A 20,606-nucleotide genomic window follows, 5' to 3' on the forward strand; every position below is an offset into this window, starting at 1 on the left:
GAAGATCAGAAAATAGAATTATATGGGCTGAAATTGAAATGTAATACCTTGCAATCTTATCAATTTGAATGTGTGATTAATAGGACTAAACAATGGTATTACGAATGGGGAGAGAAAGCACACAAGGTATTGGCATGGCAATTAAAGAAAGAACAGATATCAAGGACTATTAATGCTGTTAGATGGAATTCTCTGATTACATAAACTTCATGAGATTAATTATAAATTTTATTCATTTTATAAAATGTTATATACATCTGAAGGAAAACAGGAAACTGGATCGATTGATTTTTAAAAAATATCACAGTTGAATTTACCAATATTAGAGGATGGAGATATTCAGGAGTTAGAGGAACCATTTACTGATTTGGAAATTAAAATGGCTATGCTGGAAATGCCGAATGGTAAATCGCCTGGTGATGATGGATTTTCGATTGAATTTTATAAAATTTTTAATGATGATTTATCTGCATTGTTTGGGGATGTATTATGTCAAGTTGGAGAACACTATGATTTACCTGATTCTTTTTCTAGTGCTTTAATTACAGTAATTCCTAAAAAAGATAGAGATCCTTTGAAAGTATCTTGTTAAATGTAGATTATAAAATAACAGCTAAACTATTAGTGAATAGATTGGCTAAATTTTTACCAAAGTTGATTCATATTGATCAAACAGATTTTATAAAGAATAGATATGCTTCAGATAATATTTTGTGAGTGATTAGTTTGATTAATAGATTTCAACAATCTTTAGATCATCTGATGGTGATATCCTTAGATGCAGAAAAAGCATTTGATAGAGTTGAATGGAATTTTTTCTTTAGAAGTTTGAGAAATTTAAGTTTGGTCCTTCTTTTATTGGTAGGATTAGGGCTCTATATAGTAAACCAGTAGCTAGAGAATTGACGAATGGTTTGATTTTGGTATCTTTTAAGTTAACTCGATCAACTCATCAAGGTTGTCCTTTATCACCAACTTTGTTTGCGTTAGAGATTGAACCTTTAGCACAGTTGATAAGACAAAATACACAGATACAAGGTATGAAAGTTTTAGATGAGGAGTATAAAATTAATTTATTTGCTGACGTATTTAACAAATCCAGCTCAGTCACTTTTGCATTTGAAGGATTGTTTAATACAATATGGATGTCTTTCTGGATATAAAGTTAATTGGGGAAAAAAGTGAAATATTACTGGTAAGTGAAGGAGATTATTCAGTTTATAAGAATATTAATCAAATTAAATATCTGGGTATAATTTTGAATGTTAACCATCAATCTTTATATAAATTAAATTATGCTCCGTTAATGAAAAAAATTAAAACTGATTTGATTAAATGGAAAGATTTACCTATTAATTTAATGGGAAGGATAAATACAATTAAGATGAATATCTTTCCGTGTATACAATATTTGTTTCAATCTATTCCATATTTACTTGATAATTTTTTTTTCGAGATTTAAATAAAATGGTTAGGGAGTTTTTATGGAGGCTTAAATTTTCGAGAGTAGCTTTGAATAAATTAACTTGGAAATATGAGTTAGGGGGACTACGTTTACCACATTTTCAAAATTATTAGGAGGCAGCCCAACTTAAATTTATTAGTTCATTGATGGATTTGGTATGGCCTCTAGTTGGGCTAAAATTGAGATGGCACGTTTTTCTGAAATTGAAATACATCAATTTTTGTTTAGGTGGAATATGAATTTGTTACAACAATATGATGTGCCTATACTAAAACATTTAATATAGTTATGGATAAAGAAAAATAAAATGATAGGTTCTAGGGGTAAATTATTGGCTTTAACTCCGTTGTATAATAATCAAATTATTTCTTTTTCAATACATAATCAAAGTTTATTGCATTGGAGATTTAAAGGTGTGAAAAATTTGGGAGATTGTTTTAAAGAGGGTAAATTTTTATCTTTTAATCAGATGAGGGAAGATTTTGGTATTGATAAGAATTCTTTATTTCTTTATTATCAAATTCGATCTTTGGTAAAATGTGTGTTTGGTAGAGATGTGATTTTACCTAAAATGACTAAATTTGAGACTTCTCTTATGAAGGTACCAGAGAAGGGTTATATTTCATTTATGAATCAAGTATTACAGGATGGTATGGATAAAAAGGGTTGGGATAGATCTAAAATTAAATGGGAAGCGGATATTGGTTTTACTTTTTCTGAAGAAGATTGGTTAGATATTTGTTATGATAGTGTAACTAGATTGATAAATGCACATTACGCAATGATTAATTACAATTTTTTACATCAATTATATTTGACACCTGAAAAATTAAAAAAATATGGTTTTAATGAATCAGATTTGTGTTTTAGATGTGGTGATACAGCTGGAACTTTTTTTTCATGCTATTTGGTCATGTATACATATACAATCTTTTTGGAAGAAAATTCAATCGTTTTTAATATATCTGTATAAGATTAAAATAGTTTTAGATCCAACAGTATTTTTATTGGGTAGTTTGCAACCTCTGAAAGCTTGGGATTAAATAAGTTTCAGCTTGCTTTTGTATATTTAGCTTTATCCGTAACAAAGAAGTGTATTGCTAGTACGTGGAAAGATACAAATATGATTGATTTTAATAGATGGCATAATGAAATGAAATATTGTTTAATAATGGAAAATATTACATATGTTTTGCATGATAATTATATTTTTTTTATTAATGTGGCTGTTATACTCTGAATATTTACATTTCAATTTATATTGATTAGATTTTAAAATGTATATTTAATTTTTTAAAATATTCTTTCTTTTTTATTTTTTATGGCTCTCCTTAGGAGAATTGGCTGAAAGGGGGGATCTTTTTTTCATACATATATATATAAAAAAGGTTCATGTTCATGTTTAATTGCTGTATATGTCATATTATTTGTTTTTTGAACGAATAAATAAAGTTTTTAAAAAAATGACCAATGGGTGACTTCCCCACATGAACACATCTACATTTTCTATGTTCATAAATGTAGCTGTTGGATCAAATTATTGTGCCCCCTTCAGATCCATCAGTGAGCCATGGCAATGATCATCCTTTCATTATGTGATTGGTGAAAGCTGATTAGATCAGAGGCTACAAGTAATGGAAATAATGTAATAATCCATTTTTTCAAAATGGCACATTACAAAAATATTAAAAGCTAGTTAGTGTGTCTAATTTCCCCTCTGAGAATAGACCAATTAAAAGACTTCTTCCTTTATCCCCATTATTGATATTCAACAATATAATTTGGATGTTAAAGAATAATCAGGCACAGCATTTGTTTATTGTAGTACCTTTACTGTCCTTTTGTATTCCAATTTCATCATCTAATTAGGACCAGTTTAAAGAATCAATACCAATGATTTTTGCTCAAAATTGCTGAGTACCTGAAGAATATAGTCACATTAGTTTGCCCATTTGTAAATCTAATGAATCATAAAAACAGTTGTAATAAGAATGCTGAATTTCTGTAATGTCAATTTTTTGGTAGGTTCAACAACTTCAGTTACTAAACTGGTGAGTTGTGCAGCAGGCTCAAGGGTTTAATTGGCCTACGACTGATGTTTCCAGTAAGTTAGATCAAAGTAAAACATGAAATTCTGCAGTCACCATGGTTAAGTTTAAAAAAAAATCATGGAGAAACTCATCTGGTTCAACAGTATACTTTATATAGCAAAGATACATAACCAAAGTTTCGGGCTTAAATACCTTGATGAAGGACTCAAGCCCCCAAAATGTCGAAATATGTATCTTTATCTTTGCTATTTAAGGTACACTGTTTGACTAGCTGAGTCTCTTCAGCATGTTGTTTTTACTTGTGTTAGATCAAAGTTTGTGTTTTTTCAACATGGCATGAGGGTTGCAGCATTGACATTAGTTCCTCTATGAACTTTGTTGGGGTTGTACTCCTATGAATATGCTACTCGACCTGTTGAGATTTTATTAAGTTAATTTTCACTCCTCATCCGAGTTACCCCTGAGTTAACATCATTGCTTTCTCAACAATTTTCAAGTTGTATTGGAGTATATCAGAGAGTTGTTTTGAAACATTAACATTTTTGTTATGTTAAATCCTTTTAAAATTAGGCCTTTATGCTCAAATTTGGAGGATTAGTAATTAGACATAAATAAACGTTTATAAAAAGTTGCACATCAAGTATCTTTTTCATGGTGATCCGCATTCTCTTTTAATGTCATTTAAAGGGCGTGGCCAAACTATGGCAGAGCAATTCCCACTATTTATCTCAGTTCAGAAAGTGCGTTGATCAATATTACAGTATAGCAGTGGTTCTCAACCTTTTCCTTTCCACTCCCACACCACTTTATGTATTCCCTAGTCCATGGGTGCTCTGTGATTAGTAAGGAATTGCTTAAGGTGGTATGTAAGTGGGAAGGGAAGGTTGCTCTAGGTCCAATTGTTACTGAAATATTTTGCTTGAGAAAAATTGTCATTGGCCTATTTCCTTTGGAGTTATGAAACCATGCACATAACGAGTCAATTAGGTACAATTAAAACAGTGGTTTTCAAACTTTTTCTTTCCACCCACATACCACTTTAAGCAATCCCTTACTAATCACAGAGCACTTATGGCATAGAGATTACTTAAAGTGGTATATGAGTGGAAAGAAAAAGGTTGAGAACCACTGCAGTACAGTATAACATTTCAACAACATGGAATTTTGTTAAATGCTTAATGCAAAGTCACAACTGGTAAACTCTGCAAGGTCTGTGAGTGCTGACAGTTGTCCTCTAAATTTGCTTGATTTGAACTTGGAGATTTGAAATCTGTTTGTGTCCATTTGGTGTTGATGGTATGTTAGATTGCCAAGAATTGTTGTTATCTGGACCTAAATCATAAATGAGTGACCCAGGGGAGGTCATGAGAGGTGTCCTCTAATTTGGTCAGTTGTTTAGGATAGGAAAGTATAATTATTAGTAGGTAACAGGACCAAGAGTGCAGGAGTGGCAGTCTCTGCTTATCCAATGATTATTTCAGTTTAAAAATAATCTTTAAATTTTTATGTTTCCTGGAACCATAAAACCATAATAACAGTTTTATGCTTCCAGGAATCCATAAAACTGGTGGAAGAAACAAAAATGTATTCTGAGCAGAGTGAGAAGGACTGATGCTCTCTTCAACAGTGTCCACTTGCTACCTTCCCATCATCAATGTTTTGGATACTTCCGTAGGGCTGAGAGGAACAAATAATGGGAGGGCAAGAATCCACGTTATAGTAGAGGTTCTGCAAAGTGAAGATGAGGAGCTAGGTACAAAATTAAGAAATTTAACCTTATAAGTAAGAATCTCTGGATTGCTAATGAACCAAGTGCAATTGACGTAGGACAGGAAAGGTCAGGGAAATGTGGCTCAAAACCTAGTGTGATAGAATTAAAACCAGTGTGGTAGGTATTCTATAAGTACATTGAAGGCAATAGAATAACCAACAAAATCTGGGGCCTAATAGGTGTAGGGAAGGTTCTAAATGAATGCTCTTCATCCAGTTTGACTTGGTCAGTAAATAAGATGACTGCAGACGCTGGACAATTGGAGCCACACAAAATGCTGGGTGAACTCAGCAGGTCAGGCTGCATCCATGGAAAGAAAGTCAAATTTTGGGCCAGAACTCTTCATCAGGAATAGCAAGAATTGGGCAGATACCTGAATGAGAGGGAGGGGGAAGGGAGAGGGAGAACAGGTGCTAGAATGTAGGCAGGGAGGAGGAAGAAATGAGCTAAGAGATGATTGGCGATGGACAAATGGCTGATAAAGATGTAGTCTGATAGAAGGAAGAAGAAAGGGAATTTATGGGGAGCTATAGGAAGGAAGATCACCTCAGCTACTTTCTGTTTTTCCTCCCGCACCTGCATTCACCTATCACTGCCACCCTGTATTCTGCAACCCCCCACCCCCCCCCCCCCACCCCGGGACATTCTTATTTGCTGGTATGTTTCTTAAGATTTGATGTATGAATTTGTTAATTAGGGGTTAGTAACATGCTAATATCCAACTATATACAAGTTGAAACTGAATTACTCAATGGAAGGGGGAAGGAGCAAACTTTCAAAATATGCAGATATTTAATTGAAGGCAATACTATTACTAACATTAATTACTTTGGATTTCTGAGTGAAGTGCTCAATTTGCAATTATTCTAAGCAGTAAACGTCACTCCCACTCTGAATTTCCTGGAGTAAATGATCAATGAAAATATGGGGAAATATTATAGCTGAAAATCAGAAAGAAAATAACGTGTGGTTCGTGGGAATTGTTTAAGTGACAATTGAGTGTGGATTTCATTGTCTTGATCCTGATGTCCCGAGACAAGTATAAGCAATACTCCTTTCATGGTCAGTTGATGAGTTTATAGGATTTCTCATAATGGCATATGTAACTATGTTTGACATTTAATGTAGTAGAGTAGATGCAAAGTAATTGGGATAAAAAGATGGAACACGATATAAATGAACGGGAACGAAATAGAAATAACAGGAGAACAATTGCTCGTGTTGGATGAATTTAGAATAGAAAAGATCATTTGGCCTGTTAAGTCTATTTCAGTTCTTTGTAGAGCATTTCAACCAGTTCTTTAGCCCTAAAGGTTTATTTCTGGCATGTTCAATTTTCCTCTGAAATCATTAATCATCCCCACTTCCACAACACTCATGGGGCAGAAAATTCCAGGCCATTACCAGTCAATGCTAATTATCCTCGTGACCCCACTGTATATCTAACCCATAACCTCAAGTCTGAGTTCCTTATACCACCAGCTAATTGGAACAGCTTTTCTTTGTTGACCTTAACTAAAATCATCCTTTTGTACATATCTCTGTGAAATTTTCCCTCAGTTTCCTCTGCTACAAGCTGAATAACCCTAGCCTTTCAACCTAACGTATTCAAAATCCCTCATACCTGGAACTATTATAGCATTTCCCAAGGACCTTCATTTTCTTTGTAAAGTGTGTGTCCTGAACTTGTTTGCAATAATCTTTTGTGACTTAACTAGAGCTTTATATTTCTTTTGTTGTAACTTCCATTTATCATATAAAAACAGGCCATCTTGGCCCTTCAAGTCCATGCTGGTTCACTCAAACAACTCCACGAGATCCCCCTGCCTATTCTCTGCCCATAACCCTCCAAGCCCCTCTTATCTTTTTTTTAAATTTTTTATTTTTCACACCATAAACCACATTGACCATGATACGTACTTTTTCCTTTTCAAATATATACAGTGCCATTTTCTCCTCCCCCCCACTCCTCCCATCCCACCCTCCCTACCTCCCCCCCCCCCCGTCCATTTAAAGTACAAAATCTAGGATACATTAAACCAGTCAAACAATGTTGTCATTCAATAAAAATAAACAAGAAATTCCACTGAGTCAATTCTTTTCATTTCCTTCTCCTTTCGTTAATTTAGGTAGTGAATGTCCCCGGTAGGTTTTCTCTATTGTGTTTCATGTAAGGCTCCCATATTTGTTCAAATATTTCAATATTATTTCTTAAACTATATGTTATTTTTTCTAATGGAATACATTTATTCATTTCTATATACCATTGTTGTATTTTCAAATTATCTTCCAATTTCCAGGTTGACATAATACATTTTTTTGCTACGGCTAGAGCTATCTTAACAAATCTTTTTTGTGCACCATCCAAATCAATTCCAAATTCTTTGTTTTTTATGTTACTTAGGAGGAAGATCTCTGGATTTTTTGTTATATTGTTTTCTGTAATTTTATTTAATATTTGGTTTAGATCTTCCCAAAATTTTTCTACTTTCTCACATGAATTGTTGTTCCCATTTCTTTTTTTACATCGAAAACATCTATCAGATACTCTTGGGTCCCATTTATTTAACTTTTGAGGTGTAATGTATAGCCTGTGTATCCAGTTATATTGTATTATACGTAACCTCGTATTTATTGTATTTCTTATCATTCCAGAACATAACTTCTCCCATGTTTCCTTTTTTATCTTTATATTTAAATCTTGTTCCCATTTTTGTTTAGTTTTACCATTTGTTTCCTCATTCTCCTTTTCTTGCAGTTTAATATACATATTTGTTATAAATCTTTTGATTATCATTGTATCTGTAATCACATATTCAAAGTTACTTCCCTCTGGTAACCTCAGACTGCTTCCTAATTTGTCCTTCAAGTAGGATCTCAATTGGTCATATGCCAGCACTGTATCTTGAGTTATATTGTATTTATCTTTCATTTGTTCAAAGGATAATAATCTATTTCCTGAAAAACAATTTTCTATTCTTTTGATCCCTTTTTTCTCCCATTCTCTAAAGGAAAGGTTATCTATTGTAAAAGGGAATAACTTATTTTGCGTCAATATTAGTTTTGGTAATTGATAATTTGTTTTATTCCTTTCTACATGAATCTTTTTCCAAATATTGAGTAGATGATGTAATACTGGAGAACTTCTATGTTGTACCAATTTTTCATCCCATTTATATAATATGTGTTCAGGTATCTTTTCCCCTAATTTATCTAATTCTAATCTAGTCCAATCTGGCTTTTCCTTTGTTTGATAAAAATCTGATAGGTATCTTAATTGTGGGGCTCTATAATAATTTTTAAAGTTTGGCAGTTGTAAACCTCCTTGTTTATACCATTCTGTTAATTTAGCTAGTGCTATCCTCTGTTTCCCCCCCTTTCCATAAAAAATTGCTTATTATTTTCTTTAACTCCTTGAAGAATTTCTCTGTCAAGTGTATTGGCAATGCCTGAAATAGGTATAATATCCTAGGGAAAATGTTCATTTTAATACAGTTTATCCTTCCTATTAGTGTTAATGGTAAATCTTTCCAATGCTCTAAATCGTCCTGTAATTTTTTCATTAGTGGATAATAATTGAGTTTATATAGATGGCCGAGATTTTTATTTATTTGTATACCTAGGTATCTTATTGCTTGCATTTGCCATCTGAATGGTGATTCCTTCTTAAATTTTGAGAAATCCACATTATTCATTGGCATTGCTTCACTTTTATTTACGTTAATCTTGTAACCTGACACTTCTCCATATTTCTTCAATTTCTTATATAATTCTTTTATTGATAGTTCTGGTTCTGTTAAGTATACTATAACATCATCCGCAAATAAACTGATTTTATATTCCTTGTCTTTTATTTTTATCCCTTTTATATTGTTTTCTGTTCTTATCAATTCTGCTAGTGGTTCTATAGCTAACGCGAACAATAAGGGTGATGGTGGGCATCCCTGCCGTGTTGACCTGCTTAAGTTAAATTGCTTTGATATATATCCATTTACTGTCACTTTCGCCAATGGCCCCTTATATAATGCTTTAATCCAATTAATATACTTCTCTGGTAAACTGAATTTTTGCAATACTTTGAATAAATAATTCCATTCTACTCTGTCAAAGGCCTTCTCTGCGTCTAAAGCAACTGCTACTGTTGGCGCTTTACTCCCTTCTACTGCATGATTTAAGTTAATTTACAAATATTATCTGTTGTGCGTCTTTTTTTAATAAATCCAGTTTGGTCTAGATTTACCATTTTCGGTACATACTCTGCTAATCTATTTGCTAATAGTTTAGCTATTATCTTATAATCTGTGTTAAGTAATGACATTGGTCTATATGACGCTGGTGCGAGTGGATCTTTTCCTTGCTTTAGTATTACTGTAATTATTGCTGTTTTACATGAATCTGGTAAGCTTTGTGTTTCATCAGTCTGGTTGATTACTTCCAGGAGGGGAGGAATTAATAAATCTTTAAATGTTTTATAGAATTCTATTGGGAATCCATCCTCTCCTGGTGTTTTATTATTTGGTAATTTTTTAATTATCTCTTGTATTTCTACTATTTCAAATGGTTCTGTTAATTTATTTTGTTCCTCTATTTGTAATTTTGGTAGTTCAATTTTAGTTAAAAATTCATCTATTTTCCCTTCTTTCCCTTTGTTTTCAGTTTGGTATAATTGTTCATAGTATTCTCTAAAGTTTTCCTTTGTCTCTTTTGGATTATATGTGATTTGTTTGTCTTTTTTCCTTGATGCCAATACCATTTTCTTAGCTTGTTCTAGCTGCCATGCTAGAATTTTGTGTGTTTTTCCCCCTAGTTCATAATATTTCTGTGTCTTCATTATGTTCTTCTCCACCTTATATGTTTGTAGTGTTTCATATTTTATTTTTTAATCTGCCAATTCCCTTCTTTTAGTTGTATCTTCCTTCATTGCTAATTCTTTTTCTATATTTACTATTTCCCTTTCCAACTGCTCTGTTTTCTGATTATAGTCCTTCTTCATCTTGGTTACATAACTTATTATTTGTCCTCTAATGAACGCTTTCATTGCATCCCATAGTATAAACTTATCTTTCACTGATTCCGTATTTATTTCAAAATACATTTTAATTTGTCTTTCAATGAATTCTCTAAAATTCTGCCTTTTGAGTAGCATGGAGTTTAATCTCCATCTATACATTCTTGGAGGGATGTCCTCTAACTTTATTGTCAATATTAAGGGTGAATGGTCCGATAATATTCTAGCTTTATATTCTGTTTTTCTTACTCTATCTTGCATACGAGCTGATTACAAAAATAGGTCTATTCTTGAGTATGTTTTATGTCTACCCGAGTAATATGAATATTCCTTTTCATTTGGGTGTTGTTTCCTCCATATATCCAAAAGTTGCATTTCTTCCATCGATTTAATTATAAATTTGGTTATTTTGTTCTTTCTGTTAATTTTTTTCCCAGTTTTGTCCATATTTGAATCCAAATTCAGGTTGAAATCCCCTCCTATTAATATGTTCCCTTGCGTATCTGCTATCTTCAAAAAAATATCTTGCATAAACTTTTGATCTTCTTCGTTAGGTGAATATACATTGAGTAGATTCCAAAACTCCGAATATATCTGACATTTTATCATTACATATCTCCCTGCTGGATCTATTATTTCCTCTTCTATTTTAATTGGCACATTTTTACTAATTAATATATACGACGCTGCTGTTACGTGTCCTACCCAATCTCTCTTTAATTTCTTGTGCTCCAATTCAGTTAAATGTGTTTCTTGCACAAATGCTATATCAATTTTTTATTTTTTCAGTAAATTTAGCAGTTTCTTCCTTTTAATTTGGTTATGTATTCCGTTAATATTTAAAGTCATATAGTTCAGCGTAGCCATTTCATACTTTGTTTATCTTCCCTCTCCGTTTCGCCATCATCACCTTTCCTTCTTATCCATTTCTGCTTTCTTGTTTTGAACACTTTATAAGACAACATTTCTAAAACATCAAACATTTTCCTTATTCTCCTATTTAAAACTTCTTTAACCCCATTCTCCCCTCCCCCTCCTGAGTTGCCATTTATCCCTTGTAGGACAACCACATCTCCCCTCTCCATTTGGATTTGCGAATTTACTCACAAACATCAACCGATTTTGTAGTGACCGTAACTCCTCCCCACCCAGCCCCCCCAGAAAAGATTTCAATTTTCATATGTAACAAAGGTCACTCTTTTAATTCCCTCCTTATTCCCTCTATTCCCTTTCCCTCCCTTATTAATTTTTGTCTATACTCTAATTTTCCTCTAAATACGGATACATTCATGTTTTCACACTTTATCTTTTTTGGCTTGGCTTCGCAGATGAAGATTTATGGAGGGGGTAAATGTCCACGTCAGCTGCAGCCTCGTTTGTGGCTGACAAGTCCGATGCGGGACAGGCAGACACGGTTGCAGCGGTTGCAGGGGAAAATTGGTTGGTTGGGGTTGGGTGTTGGGTTGTTCCTCCTTTGCCTTTTGTCAGTGAGGTGGGCTCTGTGGTCTTCTTCAAAGGAAGTTGCTGCCCGCCAAACTGTGAGGCGCCAAGATGCACGGTTTGAGGCGATATCAGCCCACTGGCGGTGGTCAATGTGTCAGGCACCAAGAGATTTCTTTAGGCAGTCCTTGTACCTCTTCTTTGGTGCACCTCTGTCACGGTGGCCAGTGGAGAGCTCGCCATATAATACGATCTTGGGAAGGCGATGGTCCTCCATTCTGGAGACGTGACCCACCCAGTGCAGCTGGATCTTCAGCAGCGTGGACTCGATGCTGCCGACCTCTGCCATCTCGAGTACTTCGACGTTAGGGATGAAAGCACTCCAATGAATGTTGAGGATGGAGCGGAGACAACGCTGGTGGAAGCGTTCTAGGAGCCGTAGGTGATGCCGGTAGAGGACCCATGATTCGGAGCCGAACAGGAGTGTGGGTATGACAACGGCTCTGTATACGCTTATCTTTGTGAGGTTTTTCCAGTTGGTTGTTTACATCCGGTACCGCATGGATGGCAGTCTCTTCAATCTGAGGCGCCTGCAAGCTCACACCAAGACACAAGAGAAACTTGTCCGTGAACTACTCTTTGCAGACGATGCCGCTTTAGTTGCCCATTCAGAGCCAGCTCTTCAGCGCTTGACGTCCTGTTTTGCGGAAACTGCCAAAATGTTTGGCCTGGAAGTCAGCCTGAAGAAAACTGAGGTCCTCCATCAGCCAGCTCCCCACCATGACTACCAGCCCCCCCACATCTCCATCGGGCACACAAAACTCAAAACAGTCAACCAGTTTACCTATCTCGGCTGCACCATTTCATCAGATGCAAGGATCGACAATGAGATAGACAACAGACTCGCCAAGGCAAATAGTGCCTTTGGAAGACTACACAAAAGAGTCTGGAAAAACAAAACACACTATATATATATATATATATATATATATACACACACACATAAACCCCTTTACACACATACATATAGTTCGTGGTCATTTTTACTCTCATTACATGTCTTCATCTCTCTGCTTGTTTTGTAGTTGTTCTGCAAATTTCCTTGCTTCCTCTGGATCCGAGAATAGTCTGTTTTGTTGCCCTGGAATAACTATTTTAAGTACCGCTGGGTACTTTAACATAAATTTATATCCTTTTTTCCATAAGATCGTTTTTGCTGATTTGAACTCCTTCCTCTTCTTCAGGAGTTCAACACTTATGTCTGGATAGAAAAAATTTTTTTGACCTTTATATTCCAGTGGCTTTTTGTCCTCTCTTACTTTCTTCATTGCTTTCGCCAATATATTTTCTCTTGTTGTATATCTTAAGAATTTTACTAAAATGGATCTTGGTTTTTGCTGCGGTTATGGTTTCGGGGCTAAAGTTCTATGTGCCCTCTCTATTTCCATTTCTTCTTGTAATTCTGGTCTTCCTAGAACCCTGGGGATCCAATCTCTTATAAATTCTCTCATATTCTTGCCTTCTTCATCTTCCTTAAGGCCCACTATCTTTATATTATTTCTTCTATTATAGTTTTCTATTATATCTATCTTCTGAGCTAACAGCTCCTGTGTCTCTTTAACTTTTTTATTAGATTCTTCTAATTTCTCTTTTAAGTCTTCTACTTCCATTTCTACAATTGTTTCTCGTTCTTCCATATTTTCCACTCTTTTTCCTATGGCCATTTCCATTTTATTCATTTTTTCTTTTGCATTCTTAATTCTTCTTTTTATCTCATTAAATTCTTGTAATTGCCATTCTTTCACTGATTCCATATGTTCTTTAAAAAAAAAGATACATCCATTGTCTTGCCTTTCTCTTCTTCTTCCACTTCTTTCTGTTCTTCTTCTTCTTCTTCCTCTGGATTGACCATCTGTTGTTTCCTTGTTTTCTTTTTACCCTCTTCTTTCTTGTTGTCGTTATTGTCTGTGTTCTGCACCTGCTGCTGTGCTGCAGGTGTCTCTCTCAGCTGTGGAGATTGAGTCCGCAGCTGTCCCCCCCTCCCGTCAGTGTGTTTTTTTTCATGCGCATCGCGCATGCGCGACTCCTCGCGCATGTGCGGTTGCGCACTTTTACTTGGCTCTGCGAGCCATTTTTGTAGTCCCAAGCTCGGGACTTCCACTGACCTGCGGGAGCGGGCTTCTCTCTCCGCGGCGGGCCTCTTCGGACAGGTAAGGCCTTCTTCTTCCAACATTCTTTCTTCCTCTTTTCTTCCCGTTGTTTTCGACTTTTCTCTCTTCGCTGCCATTTTCTTCTCACCTTTATTTTTACTTTATTATAAATTTTAATCTTGTACCTTTGTGCTTTGTGTGTTTTTTTTTAAACTTTTCGGGAGAGGGCTGGAATTCCCTGACTGGCCACTACTCCATCACGTGACTCATTAAGCCCCTCTTATCCATGTATATATCCAGCCTCTCTTAAATGAAAGAATTGACTCTGCCTCAACTATTTCCTCCAGAAGATTATTCCATTCAGCCTCCACTCTCTGAGTGAAGAAGCATCCTCTAATGTTTCTCCTAAAATTTTGCCCCCTTACCCTCAACTTGTGTCCTATTGTTTCGACCTCACCTGCTCTTGGGGGAAAGAGTCTACTTGCATCTAGTCTATCTATTCCCTTCACAATTTTAAACACCTCTATCAAATCCCCTATCAACCGTATACGTTCCAATGAATAAAGTCCTAACCTCTTCGATCTTTCTCTGTACTCTAGGTATTTTAAACCAGGCAACATCCTTGTAAATCTTCTCTGCACCCTTTCCACTTTATCTATATCCTTCCTATAATTTGGAGACCAGAACTGAACACAATACTCTAAACCTGGCCTCACCAACGACTTAAACAGTCACAGCATCTCTTCCCAGCTCCTATATTCTATGCTATGATTTATGAAGGCTAACATACCAAATGCCTTCTTAACCACCCTGTCAACATGGGAATGCACCTTTAAGGAACGCTGCACCATAACTCCAAGATCTCTTTGTTCTTGTGCATTCCCCAATGTCCTCCCCTTTACTACATATGACCTATTTTGATTATTTTTTCCGTAATGAAGCACCTCACACTTCTCTACATTAAATTCCATCTGCCATCTTTCAGCCCATTTTTCCAGACGAACCAAATCTCTCTGTAATCCCTGAAAACCTTCCTCGCTATCCACCACTCCCCCTATTTTCATATCGTCTGTGTATTTACTTAACCAGTTAACTACCCCATCATCCAAATCTTTAATATAAATTATGAACAACAGGGGACCTAGCACCGATCCTTGAGGCATGCTGCTCGTTACAGGCTTCCATCCTGACAGACAGTTGTCCACCATGACCCTCTGCTGTCTCTCCTCCAGCCACCCCTGAACCCATCTTACTATTTCTCTTAATCCCTAGTGACTGAACCTTCCTTACTAACCTTTCATGTGGAACTTTATCAAAAGCTTTGCTAAAATCCAAATAGACTACATCAACTGCCCTACCTTTATTCACCTTTCTTGTCACTTCTTTGAAAAACTCAACAAGGTTCGTCAAACACTTCCCCTTCACAAACCCATGCTGGGTGCTCCTGATCAATCTCTGCTTATCTAGATATTCATACACACCATCTCTAAGAATACCCTCCATAACTTTCCCTTCCATCGAAGTCTAGCTTACAGGCCTATAATTACTTGGCTGACACCTCGTGCCTTTTTTAAACAACTACATTAGCAACCCTCCAATCCCGTGGCACCACACCCTCCTCCAGTTATTGTTGAAAATCACTCACTGACAGTGCCTCCACTATTTGCTCCCTGACCTCCCTTAACGTCCTGGGAAAAATCCCATCAGTACCATGAGACATCCACTTTTACTGACCCTAGCAGCTCCAAAACCCTCTCTTTACTAATCCCTATCTTTTCGATAACTAAGCCATTTGCCTCACTTATCTCACTTAGTCCAATGTCCTTTTCCTTCGTGAACACAGATGAGAAAAAACGTTTAATATCTCTCCCATCTGATACGGTTCCTCGCACAGTTCACCACTCTCATTTTCCAGCAGTCCTATTCTATCCTTAACCCTCCTTTTACTATTCACATATCTGTAAAAACCCTTAGGATTCACTTTGACCTTATCAGCTAATGACACCTCATACCTTTTTGCCTTTCTAATTTCCTTATTAAGATTTTTTTCTGCAATCTCTGTAATAATTATACATCTTATCCATTTTTTGCTTCTTAAATTTAGTAAATGCCCTCCTTTTATCCCGAACCAACTTCCTAATTTTTCCAGAAAACCATGGTTCCCTTAAGCTTTTGGCCAATCTGACTGGCACGTAAAGATCCTGTACTCTCAATATCTCTTCTTTAAATACCCTCCAAATCTCCTCTACATCCTTTCCAGAAAAAAGATCAGCCCATATAATTTTCTGCAAATCCCTTCTAATTTCTTCAAATCTAGCCTTCCTCCACTTGAAGACCTTCAACCTCGGACCTGACCTATCCCTTTCCATATTTAAGTTGAAGCTAATGAACCCATGATCACTGGATCCAAACTTCTCACCAATGCACACGTCCATCACCTGCCCTATTCTGTTCCCTAACAATATATCTAACACTCTAGTAGGCACCTCAACGTATGCTGTAAAAAGCAATCCTGAACACATTGTACAAAGTCTAAGCCATCCTGCCCTCTCACTGATTGTGTTTCCCAATCAATGTAGGAAAATTGAAATCACCAACTATCACAACCCTATTTCTACTACACATTTCAGCTATTTCCCTGCATATTTGCTCTTCCAGTTCCCTATTCTCTTTTGGTGGCCTATAATAGACCCCTATATTTGTAGATTCACCTCTCTTATTTTTTAGTTCAACCCACAGAGCCTCGCACGATGCATACTGTATTCTCAATGGGTTGCATACACCTTGCTGCTTGATATTAAATCCCTGAAGCAGTTTTCATACTGTATTCTCAATGGGTTGCATACACCTTGCTGCTTGATATTAAATCCCTGAAGCAGTTTTCATACTGTATTCTCAATGGGTTGCATACACCTTGCAGCTTGATATTAAATCCCTGATGCAGTTTTCATACTGTATTCTCAATGGGTTGCATACACCTTGCAGCTTGATATTAAATCCCTGATGCAGTTTTCATATTGTATTCTCAATGGGTTGCATACACCTTGCAGCTTGATATTAAATCCCTGAAGCAGTTTTCATACTGTATTCTCAATGGGTTGCATACACCTTGCAGCTTGATATTAAAACCCTGATGCAGTTTTCATACTGTATTCTCAATGGGTTGCATACACCTTGCAGCTTGATATTAAATCCCTGATGCAGTTTTCATACTGTATTCTCAATGGGTTGCATTCACCTTGCAGCTTGATATTAAATCCCTGAAGGAGTTTTCATACTGTATTCTCAATGGGTTGCATACACCTTGCTGCTTGATATTAAATCCCTGAAGCAGTTTTCATACTGTATTCTCAATGGGTTGCATTCACCTTGCTGCTTGATATTAAATCCCTGATGCAGTTTTCATACTGTATTCTCAATGGGTTGCATACACCTTGCTGCTTGATATTAAATCCCTGATGCTGTTTTCATACTGTATTCTCAATGGGTTGCATACACCTTGCAGCTTGATATTAAATCCCTGATGCAGTTTTCATACTGTATTCTCAATGGGTTGCATACACCTTGCTGCTTGATATTAAATCCCTGATGCAGTTTTCATACTGTATTCTCAATGGGTTGCATACACCTTGCAGCTTGATATTAAATCCCTGAAGCAGTTTTCATACTGTATTCTCAATGGGTTGCATACACCTTGCTGCTTGATATTAAACCCCTGATGCAGTTTTCATACTGTATTCTCAATGGGTTGCATACACCTTGCTGCTTGATATTAAATCCCTGATGCAGTTTTCATACTATACTGTATTCTCAATGGGTTGCATTCACCTTGCAGCTTGATATTAAATCCCTGAAGCAGTTTTCATACTGTATTCTCAATGGGTTGCATACACCTTGCAGCTTGATATTAAATCCCTGAAGCAGTTTTCATACTGTATTCTCAATGGGTTGCATTCACCTTGCAGCTTGATATTAAATCCCTGAAGCAGTTTTCATACTGTATTCTCAATGGGTTGCATTCACCTTGCAGCTTGATATTAAATCCCTGAAGCAGTTTTCATACTGTATTCTCAATGGGTTGCATTCACCTTGCAGCTTGATATTAAATCCCTGAAGCAGTTTTCATACTGTATTCTCAATGGGTTGCATACACCTTGCAGCTTGATATTAAATCCCTGAAGCAGTTTTCATACTGTATTCTCAATGGGTTGCATACACCTTGCAGCTTGATATTAAATCCCTGATGCAGTTTTCATACTGTATTCTCAATGGGTTGCATACACCTTGCAGCTTGATATTAAATCCCTGATGCAGTTTTCATACTGTATTCTCAATGGGTTGCATACACCTTGCAGCTTGATATTAAATCCCTGATGCAGTTTTCATACTGTATTCTCAATGGGTTGCATACACCTTGCAGCTTGATATTAAATCCCTGATGCAGTTTTCATACTGTATTCTCAATGGGTTGCATACACCTTGCAGCTTGATATTAAATCCCTGATGCAGTTTTCATACTGTATTCTCAATGGGTTGCATACACCTTGCAGCTTGATATTAAATCCCTGATGCAGTTTTCATACTGTATTCTCAATGGGTTGCATACACCTTGCAGCTTGATATTAAATCCCTGATGCAGTTTTCATACTGTATTCTCAATGGGTTGCATACACCTTGCAGCTTGATATTAAATCCCTGATGCAGTTTTCATACTGTATTCTCAATGGGTTGCATACACCTTGCAGCTTGATATTAAATCCCTGATGCAGTTTTCATACTGTATTCTCAATGGGTTGCATACACCTTGCAGCTTGATATTAAATCCCTGATGCAGTTTTCATACTGTATTCTCAATGGGTTGCATACACCTTGCAGCTTGATATTAAATCCCTGATGCAGTTTTCATACTGTATTCTCAGTGGGTTGCATACACCTTGCAGCTTGATATTAAATCCCTGATGCAGTTTTCATACTGTATTCTCAGTGGGTTGCGTACACCTTGCTGCTTGATATTAAATCCCTGATGCAGTTTTCATACTGTATTCTCAATGGGTTGCGTACACCTTGCAGCTTGATATTAAATCCCTGATGCAGTTTTCATACTGTATTCTCAATGGGTTGCGTACACCTTGCAGCTTGATATTAAATCCCTGATGCAGTTTTCATACTGTATTCTCAATGGGTTGCGTACACCTTGCAGCTTGATATTAAATCCCTGATGCAGTTTTCATACTGTATTCTCAATGGGTTGCGTACACCTTGCAGCTTGATATTAAATCCCTGATGCAGTTTTCATACTGTATTCTCAATGGGTTGCGTACACCTTGCAGCTTGATATTAAATCCCTGATGCAGTTTTCATACTGTATTCTCAATGGGTTGCGTACACCTTGCAGCTTGATATTAAATCCCTGATGCAGTTTTCATACTGTATTCTCAATGGGTTGCGTACACCTTGCAGCTTGATATTAAATCCCTGATGCAGTTTTCATACTGTATTCTCAATGGGTTGCGTACACCTTGCAGCTTGATATTAAATCCCTGATGCAGTTTTCATAGTGTATTCTCAATGGGTTGCGTACACCTTGCAGCTTGATATTAAATCCCTGATGCAGTTTTCATAGTGTATTCTCAATGGGTTGCGTACACCTTGCAGCTTGATATTAAATCCCTGATGCAGTTTTCATAGTGTATTCTCAATGGGTTGCGTACACCTTGCAGCTTGATATTAAATCCCTGATGCAGTTTTCATAGTGTATTCTCAATGGGTTGCGTACACCTTGCAGCTTGATATTAAATCCCTGATGCAGTTTTCATAGTGTATTCTCAATGGGTTGCGTACACCTTGCAGCTTGATATTAAATCCCTGATGCAGTTTTCATAGTGTATTCTCAATGGGTTGCGTACACCTTGCAGCTTGATATTAAATCCCTGATGCAGTTTTCATACTGTATTCTCAATGGGTTGCGTACACCTTGCAGCTTGATATTAAATCCCTGATGCAGTTTTCATACTGTATTCTCAATGGGTTGCGTACACCTTGCAGCTTGATATTAAATCCCTGATGCAGTTTTCATACTGTATTCTCAATGGGTTGCGTACACCTTGCAGCTTGATATTAAATCCCTGATGCAGTTTTCATACTGTATTCTCAATGGGTTGCGTACACCTTGCAGCTTGATATTAAATCCCTGATGCAGTTTTCATACTGTATTCTCAATGGGTTGCGTACACCTTGCAGCTTGATATTAAATCCCTGATGCAGTTTTCATACTGTATTCTCAATGGGTTGCGTACACCTTGCAGCTTGATATTAAATCCCTGATGCAGTTTTCATACTGTATTCTCAATGGGTTGCGTACACCTTGCTGCTTGATATTAAATCCCTGATGCAGTTTTCATACTGTATTCTCAGTGGGTTGCATACACCTTGCTGCTTGATATTAAATCCCTGATGCAGTTTTCATACTGTATTCTCAGTGGGTTGCATACACCTTGCTGCTTGATATTAAATCCCTGATGCAGTTTTCATACTGTATTCTCAGTGGGTTGCGTACACCTTGCAGCTTGATATTAAATCCCTGATGCAGTTTTCATACTGTATTCTCAATAAGTTGCGTACACCTTGCAGCTTGATATTAAATCCCTGATGCAGTTTTCATACTGTATTCTCAATGGGTTGCGTACACCTTGCAGCTTGATATTAAATCCCTGATGCAGTT

The 20,606-nt window shown here is 36.3% G+C and overlaps 1 protein-coding gene across 2 annotated transcripts in view; it reads left to right on the forward strand.

Annotated features, from left to right (window-relative positions):
- Nucleotides 1-20,606, forward strand: part of wdr18 (WD repeat domain 18) — a 209,788-nt gene that overhangs the window by 118,416 nt on the left and 70,766 nt on the right. The window lies entirely within an intron of this gene.

The sequence above is a fragment of the Narcine bancroftii genome, chromosome 3 (assembly GCF_036971445.1).
Source record: "Narcine bancroftii isolate sNarBan1 chromosome 3, sNarBan1.hap1, whole genome shotgun sequence".
NCBI classification, from domain to species: Eukaryota; Metazoa; Chordata; class Chondrichthyes; order Torpediniformes; family Narcinidae; genus Narcine; species Narcine bancroftii.